Source organism: Orcinus orca, chromosome 2 (genome assembly GCF_937001465.1).
Source record: "Orcinus orca chromosome 2, mOrcOrc1.1, whole genome shotgun sequence".
NCBI classification, from domain to species: domain Eukaryota; kingdom Metazoa; phylum Chordata; class Mammalia; order Artiodactyla; family Delphinidae; genus Orcinus; species Orcinus orca.
In genome coordinates, this window is record NC_064560.1 from 157,331,278 (window position 1) to 157,345,158 (window position 13,881).

The following is a 13,881-nucleotide window of genomic DNA, read 5'->3' on the forward strand; positions in this document are numbered from 1 at the left end:
TTGTAATATTAATTGTTACATTTAATAAGGGAACCGCAGTCCCCCTGAACCTTACATGAAGCTATGATTTGCATTTAGTCGAGTAATAAAGTGAGTGGCTTTCTCAGATCCCAGATCTCCTCTTTCATAAACCTGTTCTGCTCCTTGTTTTAGCATTGAGAATAAAGACCTACCTTTGTTATTGAACTGATTCACAAGAAAAACCTACTCAACGCAAGGAATGAATCTGCACATATTGGGAAACTCTTTGGAGTTTAAGGATGTGGGTGACTGAAAGTACTGTATTATTCTTGCAAAGTTGCAGAATTATGCTATATGATGTTCGCATTTGGGAAAGTTAATTATGATCCTAAGTCATGGGTTAGAAATATAAACTGATTAGTGTCATGGGATAAAAATAAAAAGCAAGGCCTGTGACAGCTTCCCACTTTCCCTTGACTCCCCAGGAAGCCTCTTAAAGGAACATTTAAAACATGAGCCTTTGTTCCCTCAATCTATGGTGCTCAGGTTAGGTGGACCCTGCAGCGTGGCTGCAATATTTCAAGCAGGCACTCACAAATGTGTCATTTGACCTGCTGTTCTTCCAAAGAGGTAGGAAAAATGTGTTCCTTGCTGAGATAACTTGACATCAAATAAACATAATTTCTTTAATTCCTTGTAAATAGTTCCATATTTTAAGTCTAAACACAATAGAACACAAAGCTTCTGGCTTTTAAAAAAAGTTTTTATTTTTTTATATGTGTGTTGTTGGATTTTTTTCTTCCAGTTTGTGTTTGTTTGATTTTAAGAGTATAATTTACCTTTCAAACCTAGCAAATCTATTTACTTGGGTCAAGAGTAACACACAAAAGATGGTAACATTGTTACTTGGTTAAGTGGATACGGGTGCTTTTCTAAGAGTGCTATCTGTAAGCAAAGACAGATGTTCTTATTTATATTAACCATCACTTGATAGACCAGAGAAAAGTCTAAACCAAGGCGTGCAAAAAATTGAATGATATTTCCTTATGTAAAATTGGTTCTGGTCCATTGTTTTTATTTATCTGCAATAATGGTACTCACTCAAGTTTGTAATAACACCGTCATGGCTGAAGGGAGTTTGTTTTAGGTATTATATCTATTATCTGCTTCCTCTCCTTTCTATAAACAGAATCTCCAAGGAGAAAGTCTGAATGTGGCTTGGATTTAAGAAGAAAAGAAAAAACAAAAGCTTTCCTAAATCCTCACTGGGTAGGGTGTTATTTTAGATTGTTTTACAATTTTGAATAATTCTTGTTTGCCTTCGGCATTGAACATTGGATAAAACAGAACTTGCCTTATTCTTAGAGGAGAATTATAAGGCTTGGAGTCATCATAAATGTTCTACTAATTCCCTTAGCTGTTTTGAGGCAAGCCTACCTAACCTTTTGCCCAAACAAGGAATATTTATCTAGCGCTCCCTTGCGGTGGATAAATTTAGCAGTTTGGAAGTATTTGCTTTGCTTCACCACCACTAGAGTGTGCTCTAGTGCCATAAGATTCAGAATGTTTTCTTTAGGAAGTTGGCAAGGTAGACACATGAAATGCCTAGGAAAAAAATCTTTTGCATCTAATTTCACAAGTGTCCCTTTAAGTGTCTTCGTAAGGCTGGATTATGTTCGTGGATATGATTAAAGTGGAACCAGAGACTTTACCTTCAATATTAATGTATACTGTTTTGACTGAGTTCATTTTTTGTATTTGGACTTTGCCTCGTTTAGCTCCAATGGTAAGAAATATTTCCCTCTCCATCTACACGCTATGTTTTCAGGCAGCAAGTCTTGATTTAGAAAATAACCATCACCATGGCCCAGTGCATGGATGTATAGTGACATGACTTGGAAAGAATTCATTCCTTGAGTGTCCCTTGCCCTTGTCTCAAGTTCCTGGCAGAAGACCCCTCCCCCAGTCTTGGACACCCTGATGGTGATGAGAGCACAATCTCAGTCTCCACACTGGGGGCCTGTCATGCTGGAGGACAGCACCGCACTCATCAGTGTGACACTAGAACGTTTTAGCATCACCTCCTCCTCCTTCAGTCCCACCACTGGAACAGAGTACTGCCTTTCATCTTCACTCTTCCCCAAGAGAAAGTGGCCCCTCATACCTCCACTGACCCACTCTTTTGCTCTTGGGCCTTTAAACAGCTTGAGACCCAGTATAACTTCCTTCTATTAGGCCTCAGTATAGTTGCTCCAGCAAAGTCTGCAACACCATCCTTGTAGCTGGGACCCCTTGTCTGCCTGGATGTCTAAGGCTCACTGCCCAGGGTTCAGCGACCACCACCTCTGGGGCTTACATTCTCCTTCTAACCAGAGGATAGCCCAGCTGGGTGGCTGGGTCCTGCCTAGACAGATGGAGACCCAGCCCAGGTCCCACTCTGGAGGCCACCCTGAAGCAGACTGGCCCTAAAGGGACCACAGCCCAGGGTGCTGAGGTGGTTCAGTGTGCCAGGCTTCCTTTGCCCCTGGAGAGACTCCCCCCCATAGGTGCCTAACCACCCCTGTGTGACTTGTGCCCCCTCTTCCTAGGAACCTCAGATTTAGAACAGACAGCATTCCACCCTCTTTTCAGCTGGGAGGTGGTGGTGAACGCTCTTTAGTTCAAAGTTTCTCTTGCACAGTGGAGCCACAAAGAGGTAGCTTGGAAGATTTCAGGCCCCCCTCCTCCCTGCAGTAATAGTTACCGAGCAAGGGCTCGCTGCCCGAAATGCACAGAAGCCAGTAACATGGCACTTTTTGAGAAAAGAAAGAGTATTGCAAGGCTGACTGACAAAGAGACAGGCGGCAAGACTCTCAAACCTATCTCCTAGATCCAGGGTTCCCTGCAAAATTCAAGGAGTTAGGGGAATTTTAAACTCAGAAGCTGATTGGCTAGCCTTGAATCAGTCCATATAAGCTACTCCGGCTGCTCGAAGCCAGGTTTTCCTTATTGAAGGTCTTCTCACTTCGTAAAGGGCACCAGGGGCATCATTTCTATTCTTTGAGCTCGGAAGACGGAAGATTCTTGGTTCTGGGGTCATTCTGGAGGCAAGGGTCCCGGGCTGGCCCATGTGCTGTAAAATAACGCAAGGTTTGATCAATCAACTACCTATTGAAGGAGGCAAACCCAGTTTAAGCTGGTGCTGTTTCAATTTGATTAATCAACGACCTATTGAAGGAGGCAAACCCAGTTTAAGCTGGTCAGTGTCTTAGGTGCTGTTTCATAACCTGCACCCAGGCCCTTTCAAAGCCACCCCAAATAAAAGCAGAATCTAAAGAAAGGCAGCACACTCGCTACGTCAGTACAGTTTTAAGCCAAGTCACGCGAGGAGCAGCTTCTCTGGCTTCCAAGCAGAGCCCCATCCATGTGGACCCAGGAGCCGTCTTACTTCCACTGCGGCTCCTGAACAGTCGGTCTTTCTGACTCCCCTTCTAGAAACCCAGGGGAGCTAGCCTCTGTGGACTCCAGGTCTCCAGGAGCAAATGAGCACCATCTGTCCCACTCCTGACCCCGAGATTGTATCAGGACCAGAAGCCCCTCAAATACCACGGTTCGGGCACCTCGTTGGCTTCTGAGAACACCCATAAGGATGGTTTGTGTGACAGCAAAGCTCCCACGCTGGTCCTGCCTTTTCTCTCACTCTCAAAGTTCCTTCAGCCTTGTGCTCCTGTGACTTTGGGCAGAAAAAACTAACACAAACCCAGCAGCGTGATGCTAGGTATAGAAAGTGCAGGCCCCAAATTTCTCAGCTTGTCGGTTGTGTGATCGAGGTTTACTCAAACTTTCTCGGCCTCAGTTTCCTTCTTTGTAAAAGAGAGGTCATGTGAGAACCAAAAGTGAAAATCAGCGCTGTTAACTCAGGATTCTTCAATCTACAGGATGGTTTCTGCAACCCCATTTGTCAAAAGTGCCTTAAAAAAAGAAGATAATTAGTCCTTCTAGGGTTTATATTATTTACCAAACAAGCTGTAATTTCAAAAGCAACAAAGTTTTGACAGACTTAAAAAGAGAAAAGAATTTTGAGATTTGCCCAAAAATAAATGTTTTCCTACTGAACGTATGTTGCCTTTTTAGAAGTCATTGCAGTTATTTAACATGGGAGAAATTGGCGACATAAAAGTGAAAAAAATAATATGGTTCCAGCTTCTGAGCTGCTCACATCCCACTTGAGGGCAGAACCACACACCTTGAACTTGTGAAGAGAGACTTACATAGAATGTATATTGTGCATAATTATCGTTACTCCCAGTTTATGATGATGAATACTATATGATAATGGCATACCAAAACACAAATGCACTTATATTGGGGTGTTTTTCCCCCGAAAGCATTGGACCCATTCAATATAGTGACAGGAAGGTAGAATGTTGTGGAAAGAGCATTGGACTAAAGCCCAGTTCCACTTCTGCCATCAACCAGCTGTGTGGCTCAGGGGAGACGCTTAACCTCCCTGGCATCTGCTTCCTTATCTATAAAATGAAGGGTTGTAACTTTAGATCGGTGGGCCCCAAACCAAGCTAGTCAACAGGTTCACCTGGGAAGCTTTGAAAACGTGAGGACACCCAAGATCTACCTGGAACTACTAATTAGTAGGCATTTACATTTTTTAAAAGCGTTGCCCAGTGTTTCTGGTGATCAGCCAGGTCTAAGAAATACCACCTTAGAAAACTGGCCACCCTTGGTCTTTCTTTAACACACCTGTTTTCTCACCCTGCTTAAAGAAATCTCTCTCAAATTCATCCCAGTCTCTTCCATCACTTTGCCACTCCTTGCTGAGGGGTTTCATGATGTGCTCCTTTGCACCTGTGGCCACAGACGTCTCTGCTCCTCCTATGTCCTCAGGTCCCTCCTCCACTGAGAGCCCCGTCACTGTTCCCACTGCTTGGATTCCTGCCCCGACGGCTCACTACCCGCCGCAGCTGAAGCCACTGATAGGATGAACACAGTCCCTCGAGCACATTCGTACCACCCACATATCCACATACTCAGGCTCTGGGGCGAAGGCTAGCCCAAGACAAAGTCACTTCAAATGCTCATTCAAGGACGTGGTGTCAAAGCAAGGGGTACAGACGAGACAGTTGCCCATCGTGGTTAACGTGTGGGCCCTGAGAGGAAATACGTGGCTCCACCACTAACTGGCAAGTTAACTAACCTCTCCGTAGCTCCCTTCCCTCCTCTGTGAAACAGGAATAAAAATGGTTTCTAGCTCACAGGGTTGCTGTAATGTAAAATGAGATCATGTGACACAGCTAACTTTGTTTTAGGTGCTTACTGCGCAGCAGGCAGCATTCTAAGCATTGTATGAGTATTGACACATGTCACCGGTGGACGCGGGTAGGCTCAGACTCCACGGCCTCCATAACTCACATAACACACTTGCTAAAGTGTCTGGCACACAGTAGGAGTTCAATAATATTAAGTTAAAGAAAATCTGTCCAGACGACTCCAGGGCTGGCCTTTGTTTGTGACATTTGGACTCATGGATGTTGGCTTGTCCTATAGAGGGGGAGGAAGGGCACAAGAGCTGAGGATTTAAGAAACAGAAGTAGCCAAACTAGACAGGTGACAGAGATTTCCAGAGAGACCAGATTCTCAAAGGTTTTCAAGCAAGTGGAGATCCAGCTTCACCTGTTAGCACCACCTGAGACTAAGGACTGATGGAGTGGAGTGAGGGGAACAAGTGTGGGGTACATACACAGAGAGACATCTCTTTGGTATCCAGGTGGGAAAATCTCTGCTGGCCCGAACTTGGCGTTGGCGTAGATGACACCTGCCTTCAAGACACCAGGTGGACTTGAACAATGAGCACATCACCAGAGGCCACCATGTAGATCAAGCCCAGAGTGTGGTGGCTGTATAAGCCCCAAGACTCTCATGTGACCTGGGTGGGATGGAAAGGAGCCCCAATAATGACTGGGTGAATTTCCTGACCACCAAGTGGGATGGAGAAATAATGCCTGCCATACTTATAACTGTTTACACAGTGCACAAAGCCTGGCACACGGATACCCAGCTGAAATTTTTTTTTTTTTTTTTTTTCCGGTACGCGGGCCTCTCACTGTTGTGGCCTCTCCCGCTGCGGAGCACAGGCTCCGGACGCGCAGGCTCAGCAGCCATGGCTCACAGGCCCAGCCGCTCCGCGGCATGTGGGATCTTCCCGGACCGGGGCACGAACCCGTGTCCCCTTTATCAGCAGGCGGACTCTCAACCACTGCGCCACCAGGGAAGCCCCCAGCTGAAATTTTTGAAGTGAATAATAATAGAACAACAAACACTGCTGTTCTGGCTTACCCTGTGCCAGGCTGGCTGCTAAGCACTTAACCTAGATTATTTAATTCTGACAATATCACCATTTTATACACGGGAAAAATAAGGTAAGAGAAGTTAAGAAACTTGCTCAGCTCGTAAGTGATGGAGGTGGGATTTGAACTCAGGTAGCCTAATTCTACAGCCCATGGACTTAAACACTGCCCTGAAAGGAGCACAGCTCCTGGTAGGCCAGGTACCACCATCTCCCTGGGCTCTAGCGAGACTACCACTCTGCTGAGAGGCCCACCTCACGGTTCATGACCACTTCCTGCACTCCGTGCATACTCTCTGTTCACTCCTCGCTCCCCACCTGCTGCTCTTGCAACCTTCCTTTATTTCTACGAACATACATGCTGTGTGTGCTACCCTCATGTCCAGGACGTTGCCTTCCAAGGTGAACACTCTAGAACGTAGTAACCCCATCTTCTTTCATGTGCACAGGGGAGGAAGGTCTCATTTGCCCCTCAGGTTGCATATTTGAATTTTAATAATAACACTTGATGAATGCTCCCTCAATTAACTCCACTGATTTACCGGCAGCTTATTCCCAATGTCCTGAGCCCAAACTCGTGATTGAACTAAATGATGCACTTCACATGGTGCGTTCCCACAGGGGAGCAAAGCCCTTTTATTGGGTTTGTTGGGGGAAAAATCCCACTAGGAATGGCACTAGTTGCCTAGTCTGCCATACTCCTTCTCCTGACCCCGTGACAGAAGTCTAGTGTGTTCAGGCATTCTTCATCTCGGCTTATCTTTGGCTTCACAGGGACCTGCTGTTAACGTCCTTCTAAAATGAAGACTCAACTGTCAGCATCCTCACCTTTTCCATCTGGAAACGAGTAGGAGGGCTGAATCTGGGGCATCCTCTTACAGGATGTAATGCCAGCCCCAGAAGCCTTGGAGTGTGTAGGGCTCAGGCCCCCAGAAGGGTCCTCTCTCCCTACTCTACTCAAGCTCCCATCCTTCAGAGAAAAGCCAGTTTCCCACTGGGCTCTATTACCTGGGAAGTAAGGGGCTTCTCCCTCACTCCTAAGGCTCAGGCAGAAGAAAGATGATCCATCTTCTCTCACTCAGCAGGACAAATTTAACACTCTTGGGATGTGCTGTGGGTTGGGAAACACTAAGTTGTCCTTTGACTGTCAACATTTTGAGACACTATTTGCCTTCTTCTAAACCCCAGTTATTAGTGTGTGGCTAATTTCTAAAGGGGAAGAAAAGAATCAGTTTCAGAAAATCAGTGATTTTACTTTTCTTCTTCTCCAACTTCCAGGATTAGATCATCACAAGCAAACTGACACGTCTGGAGACAATATTCTCAACTTTGTTGTTTCACGTGGCTGAATGACAAACCATAGAATTTCGGGTCAGGGAGAAGGTAAAGAACAGGATTACAGCCCAACTGGCCACCGGGGTCTTGGGTTATTGACCCTCAAAAAGCACCATCCAGGGACTCCGTTGCCTATACCCAGAGAGACCACTGCATCGTCTATGGAAGGTAGACTTTAATTATATGTGGAATCACTACTTGTATGCATATATGTGAAAATATTTAGTTCATCTTATCAACTACGTTAAACTCATCAAGATATTACACATCTATCCTTTGGTAATTTTTCTTCTGATGTTGAAAGCATCAATGCAGGAAACCTGAGAGAGAAGAAAGTGTACCAGACTGGGAGTCAGGTCCTAGATCATTAACTATGCCTGTGATTCAGAGCTTGTAACTCCTGTCACATGGAAGGTCCTATATTTTACTAACTAAATGCCTTTGGTGACTGTGGTATGCTAGTTTGAGCAAGTACACGTGCTGTGCATAAGTGGGGGAAGAACTCAGAGTTTGCAAAGGCAATTTTGAGACGTAAGGGGATGAGGAAGAGAGTGAGCAGGAAGCGGGGGTTGTTGTTTGAACACTTCTTCCCATTTCACTAGAACTCAAGCTTGTTTGGCATGAGTGGATCTCTGTGGAAACTGGAGAAAGGGCTGAGTTTGGGCTAATGCAGCATGATTAAAGAGCTACAGACAGTGTGGGACATTTACAGCAAGATTTCCCACCCCGGACATATTGGAAAGGGCTTTGGGTTGGGCATTTTACCCAAGTTAGACTAAATCTGTAGGGAGCAAGGAGCTTTTCAGATCACACCTAGGCTGCAAATGGATAGTTCGTTTCTCTCATATATTTTCATTTCTAGTGAATTAAGTTTTAAATGAAGTAGAAAAGTATGAGTTTTACTTGTCCTATTTAAAAATCATATCCTCGAGTATTTCTTCTAAATTTAGATAATAATAATGATAGCGAATATTTATTGTGGCTCACAAAATGAGCAAGCTCATTTTTCAGATGAGCCATCCGAGGGCCAGAGAAGTTAAGAGACTTGTTCAAGATCACAAAGATAATTAGTAGAACCAAGACTTAACACAGGTGCTCCCTGAACTATTATGAAAATGCTTAATATAAGTTCCATAATTACTTTCTAAATTACCCCTGTATAGTTATATGCCTCTTAAATTTCCTTTGTCATTTAATTTATCGCAGGTCTGATTTAGGAGAGACCTTCCTTAGGGTGGGTGGTTTAGATATAATCTTTTCTGAAAACAGTTGGCAAAGTTAGATATCCCCTCTACAGCTTTTCTACTGTCAATCATCAAATACTTTTGAGTACATATTATGTTCTAAGTACTATGATAGGCACGGGGGTAAATCCACAGTCCTAGTATTCAATGTTCATTTTCAATCTGATAGATAACTTTTAAATATCATCTTCTTTACTGAATGTAAAAAAGTCATGATTTGAACTGAATTAGAACAAAAAGGTTTTGAAAATAGCTCAAACCATCAAAAACTCTAGTTGAATTAAAGTATAAGCTCACCAGATTTTGGAACAGTTGTACCATAATATTTAAGACTCTTCTGTGTTGGGGCCAGACATTTCTTTTCCTAAATACGTATTGGGTTAATGGTTTGAATTTTCCAGACATGTGCCTCAAATGTGTTTTCTTTTGCTCAGGCAGAAAAAAAATAATGTTTGTCCCATATATTTTATTTTTGTAAGAGGTCTTACTGGAGGATGTGTTAAAGATGGCCGTAGGGCTTCCCTGGTGGCGCAGTGGTTGAGAGTCCATTTGCTGATGCAGGGGACACGGGTTCGTGCCCCGGTCCGGGAAGATCCCACATGCCGCGGAGCGGCTGGGCCCGTGAGCCATGGCCGCTGAGCCTGCGCATCCGGAGCCTGTGCTCCGCAACGGGAGAGGCCACAACAGTGAGACGCCCGCGTACTGCAAAAAAAAAAAAAAGATGGCTGTAAATTCTTTCCTACTTCCTTTGATAGGTGGAGTCCAATTCCCCTTCCCTTGAATCTGGGCCGGTTTTAGTGACTTGTCTGACCCATGGAATACAGTAGAAGGAAAATTCTGGGCTTTCTGAGGCTAAGTCATTAAAACAACAATAACGACAAAACAAACACACACAGAGAAACCTTGCAGCTTCCACCCTTGCCTCTTATAAGTCTCTGGTAAACAAACTTGAACAGGTAATAAGTTCCAGTACCCTGAGACTGCAACATGTGACCACTCAGATCAAAAGTTTCAGCCAAGCCCAGCATTCCCACCATTCCCACCAAAGCATCAGACATGTAATGAAGGCATCTTGGACCTTACAGACCATCTGCCAGCTGCATACCACAAAGTGACCTCAGTCAATGCCAAACAATGCAGAAGAATCTTCTAGCTGAGCCCTGTCCACATTTCTGACTCGCAAAATTGTGAGATATAATGAATGGTTGTTGTTATATGCCACTAAGTTTTGGGGTAGTTTTTAAACATGAAAACAGATAATTAGAATCAAGATTTTCAAAATACTTTATGAATTTGTCTAATATGGATAAAACTATTTGCAAATTGAAATAGAATGGCTAAATCAGAGAATTTTTCAAATGTAACTAATTAAGAGGGATAAACTTCCAGTTTCAAAATAAATGAGTCGAGGGTATGAAATGTACAGTGTGGGGAATATAGTCAATAACTATGTAACATCTTCATATGGTGACATATTGCAACTAGACTTATGGTGGTGATCAGTTTGAAAATGTATAGAAATATCGAAGCCCTATGCCGTATAACAAGAAATGATATAATCTTGTAGGTCAATTTTACTTCAAAAACAAACAAAAAATAAATAAACAAACATGGAAAAAGAGATCAGATTTGTGGCTACCAGATATGGGGGATTGGGACAGGAGGAACTGGATAAAGGTAGTCAAAAGGTACTACAAACTTCCAGTTACAAGGTAAATAAATACTAGTGATGTAACGTACAACATGATAAATACAATTAACACTGTTGTATTCTATATATGAAAGCTCTTAGAGAAAATCCTGAGAGTTCTCATCATGAGAAAGAAACGTTTTTCCTATTTCTTTAATTTTGTATCTATATGAGATGATGCATGTTCAGTAGACTTATTGTGATAATCACTTCATGGTGTATGTAAATCATTATGCTGTACACCTTAAACTTATCCAGTGCTGTACGTCAATTATATCTCAATAAAACTGGAAGAAAAATAAATAAATAACATGTAATTCAAACAGGAAACAATTGCTTTAGGGCAAATATTTACATATCTCCTACTATGTTTCAGGCTCTTCACATATATTACAATCTCTAATTCAAAAAAAGCTATGGTTTTGGCTTTTTTTTTTTCATTCTCATTTGTTCCTTTACAAATATTTTCCTATTTTTTTAATCAAAATAATACAATGCAGATGGCAAAATATATAGTAGTGCAGAACAACTGTAACAAAACCTATATCTCCCATCCTACTTCTCCCCTCCCCATCTCCTGTCTTAGAGGCAACCACTTTTAACCTTTTCTGATTTTGGTTCTTCCCATGATTACCTCCCTAAGTAATAGGCCTCTAGAAGATCTGTTGATGTATCACTTTAAGAGATTATCTATTAGTCCCCAGACACAATGAGGATGTGGCTCATTGCTACAATCCTCACCTCCACTTCTAACTTTGATAGTTGTAGGTTTAGCTTTTTTAATTGTTTACTTTTGTGCCTTTAAACAATATTCCTTTTTTGTGTGATATCTTAGAGTTTTGTCAGAAAAAAAATTGGTTCATTAAAACTTTGAGGAATACTCACAGATACCAGACTATGAAACCAAGTATTTATTTTTGCCAAAGATTTTTGCCAAATTGAAGCACAATTCACAAAATTTATGTTTAAAAAGTAAATTGGTTTCATGAGAGAGTTTAGTACTCTATTATATTATATCACCAGAAGGGATTTTGGAAGAGAATTTACTTTCATGCTGAAAGTTATTTTCCTTAAGTATAAAACACTTCCATATAACCACTTATATTACAGGGAACTAAACAAATGCAGAAATATTCATGAGTTATTGCATGCTAACTCAGGGTAATATTCTTGCTAGCATTCATTACAAAACTATCCATTAGGTAACAGCTCTGCAATCTTCCTTCCCTCCTGCCTACTGTTTTTAATCATGAGATATATCATATAGATAGGAAAGTATATATTTATAAATAGTTTAAAGAATAATTATAGGACAGTGGAACTTCCCATGTCTGTCATCATTAGAATACCATTTTTTGGATTACTAGTTAGGCTGGTATTGTGATTTTGATTTATTAAAGACTGCAATTTGTTTTAAACCAAAAAAAAATCAAAAAAGAATAATTATAAAGGAAATACCCATGTAGCCACCACTCAAGTCAAGAATAGAAACACTGAAGAACAGAATAGCACATAAAGCCCAAATGTACCCCTTCCCATCAAAGCGCCCACTCATCTCTAGAGGTAACTACCACTGTCTCAACATCTGAGATGATGATTTTTTATTTTCTTTATAGTTTAAAACTCTATGAATATATCTCTAAACTATTTATCTTTCAACTTTAAATAACTAGAATCATTCTGTGTATATTGTTTTATCACTTGTTCCTTTTGCTCACTATTTTTTGTGGGAGTCCTCTATAATATTCCATGGTAGCTAGCTGTAGTTTGTTCATTGTTATACAGTATTTCATTGTATAAATATGCTAGGATTTATTTCTCTATTCCAGCGTTGATGAGTGTCTGAGGTCATTCCTATTTGGGGGCTCTTAGGAACAATATTGCCATAAACATTTTGTATCTGTCTCCTGGCTTCTCTAGGCACAAACATAGAGTAGAACTGCTGAGTTGTAGGCTCTGCATATCTTCGGCTTTACTAGAAAAAAAAGTTTGTTTTCCAAAGTGGTTGTACCATTTTGCTCTCCTGCTAACATTTCCATTGTTCTACATGCTTGCTGACTTTATATACAGTTAGACTTTCATTTTTGCTAATCTGGTAAGTGTGTAGTATCCCATTGTGGTTTTAATTTGCATTTCTCTGCTTACTAATAAAGTTGAACACATTTTCATATATTTACTCACAATTCTAGGTCAAATTATATGAGTATCTTACAGATTGTTGATACACATAGGTATATTGCCCTATAAAATGTTATACCAAATTCCTTTATCACCAGTACTCTAGAGATATTAAATATCTTTGGAATGGCCATCATCAAAATGTCTACAAATAGTAAATGTTGGAGAGGGTGGGGAAAAAAGGGACCCTCCTACATTGTTGGTAGGAATGTAAATTGGTGCAGCCACTGTGGAAAACAGTAAACTAAAAATAGGGTTTCCATATGATCCAGCAATCCCACTCCTGGGCATATATCTGGAAAAGATAAAAACTCTAATTTAAAAGATATATGCACCCCAATGTTCATGGCAGCACTATTTACAATAGTCAATATGTGGAAGCAACCTAAGTGTCCACTGACAATGAATGAAGAAGATGTGTGTGTGTGTGTATATATATGTATTTTTTATATATATATATATATATAAAAAATACATATATACAATGGACTATTACTCAGCCATAATAAAGGATGAAATAATGCCATTTGGAGCAATACAGATGGACCCAGAGATTATCAAACAAAGTGAAGTAAGTCAGACAAAGACAAATACCATATGATATCACTTATATGTGGAATCTAAAAAAAATGATACAAATGAACTTATTTACAAAACAGAAACAGACTCACAGACACAGAAAACAATCTTATGGTTACCAAAATGGAAGGGGGGTAAATTAGGCATTTAGGATTAACAGAAACATACCACTATATACAAAATAGGTAAACAACAAGGACCTACTGTATAGCACAGGGAACTATAGTCAATGTCTTGTAATAACCTACAATGAAAAAGGATCTGAAAAAGAATATATATATACATGTACGTGTATATATATATATACATATATACATATATACACACACACACACACATATATAGCTGAATCACTTTGCTGTATACCTGAAAGTAACACAATATTGTGTATCAGCTACACTTCAATTTTTAAAAATCTTTGATAATTAGAAAGGTGAAAATAGCTTTTCTTTCTTTTATTTTAAATTCCTTTGGTTACTAGTATATTTGAATGTTTAAAGTTATTTTTCTAAGGCACTTAACAGGGATGTTTGCATCTTCTTGTATTGTCCTAT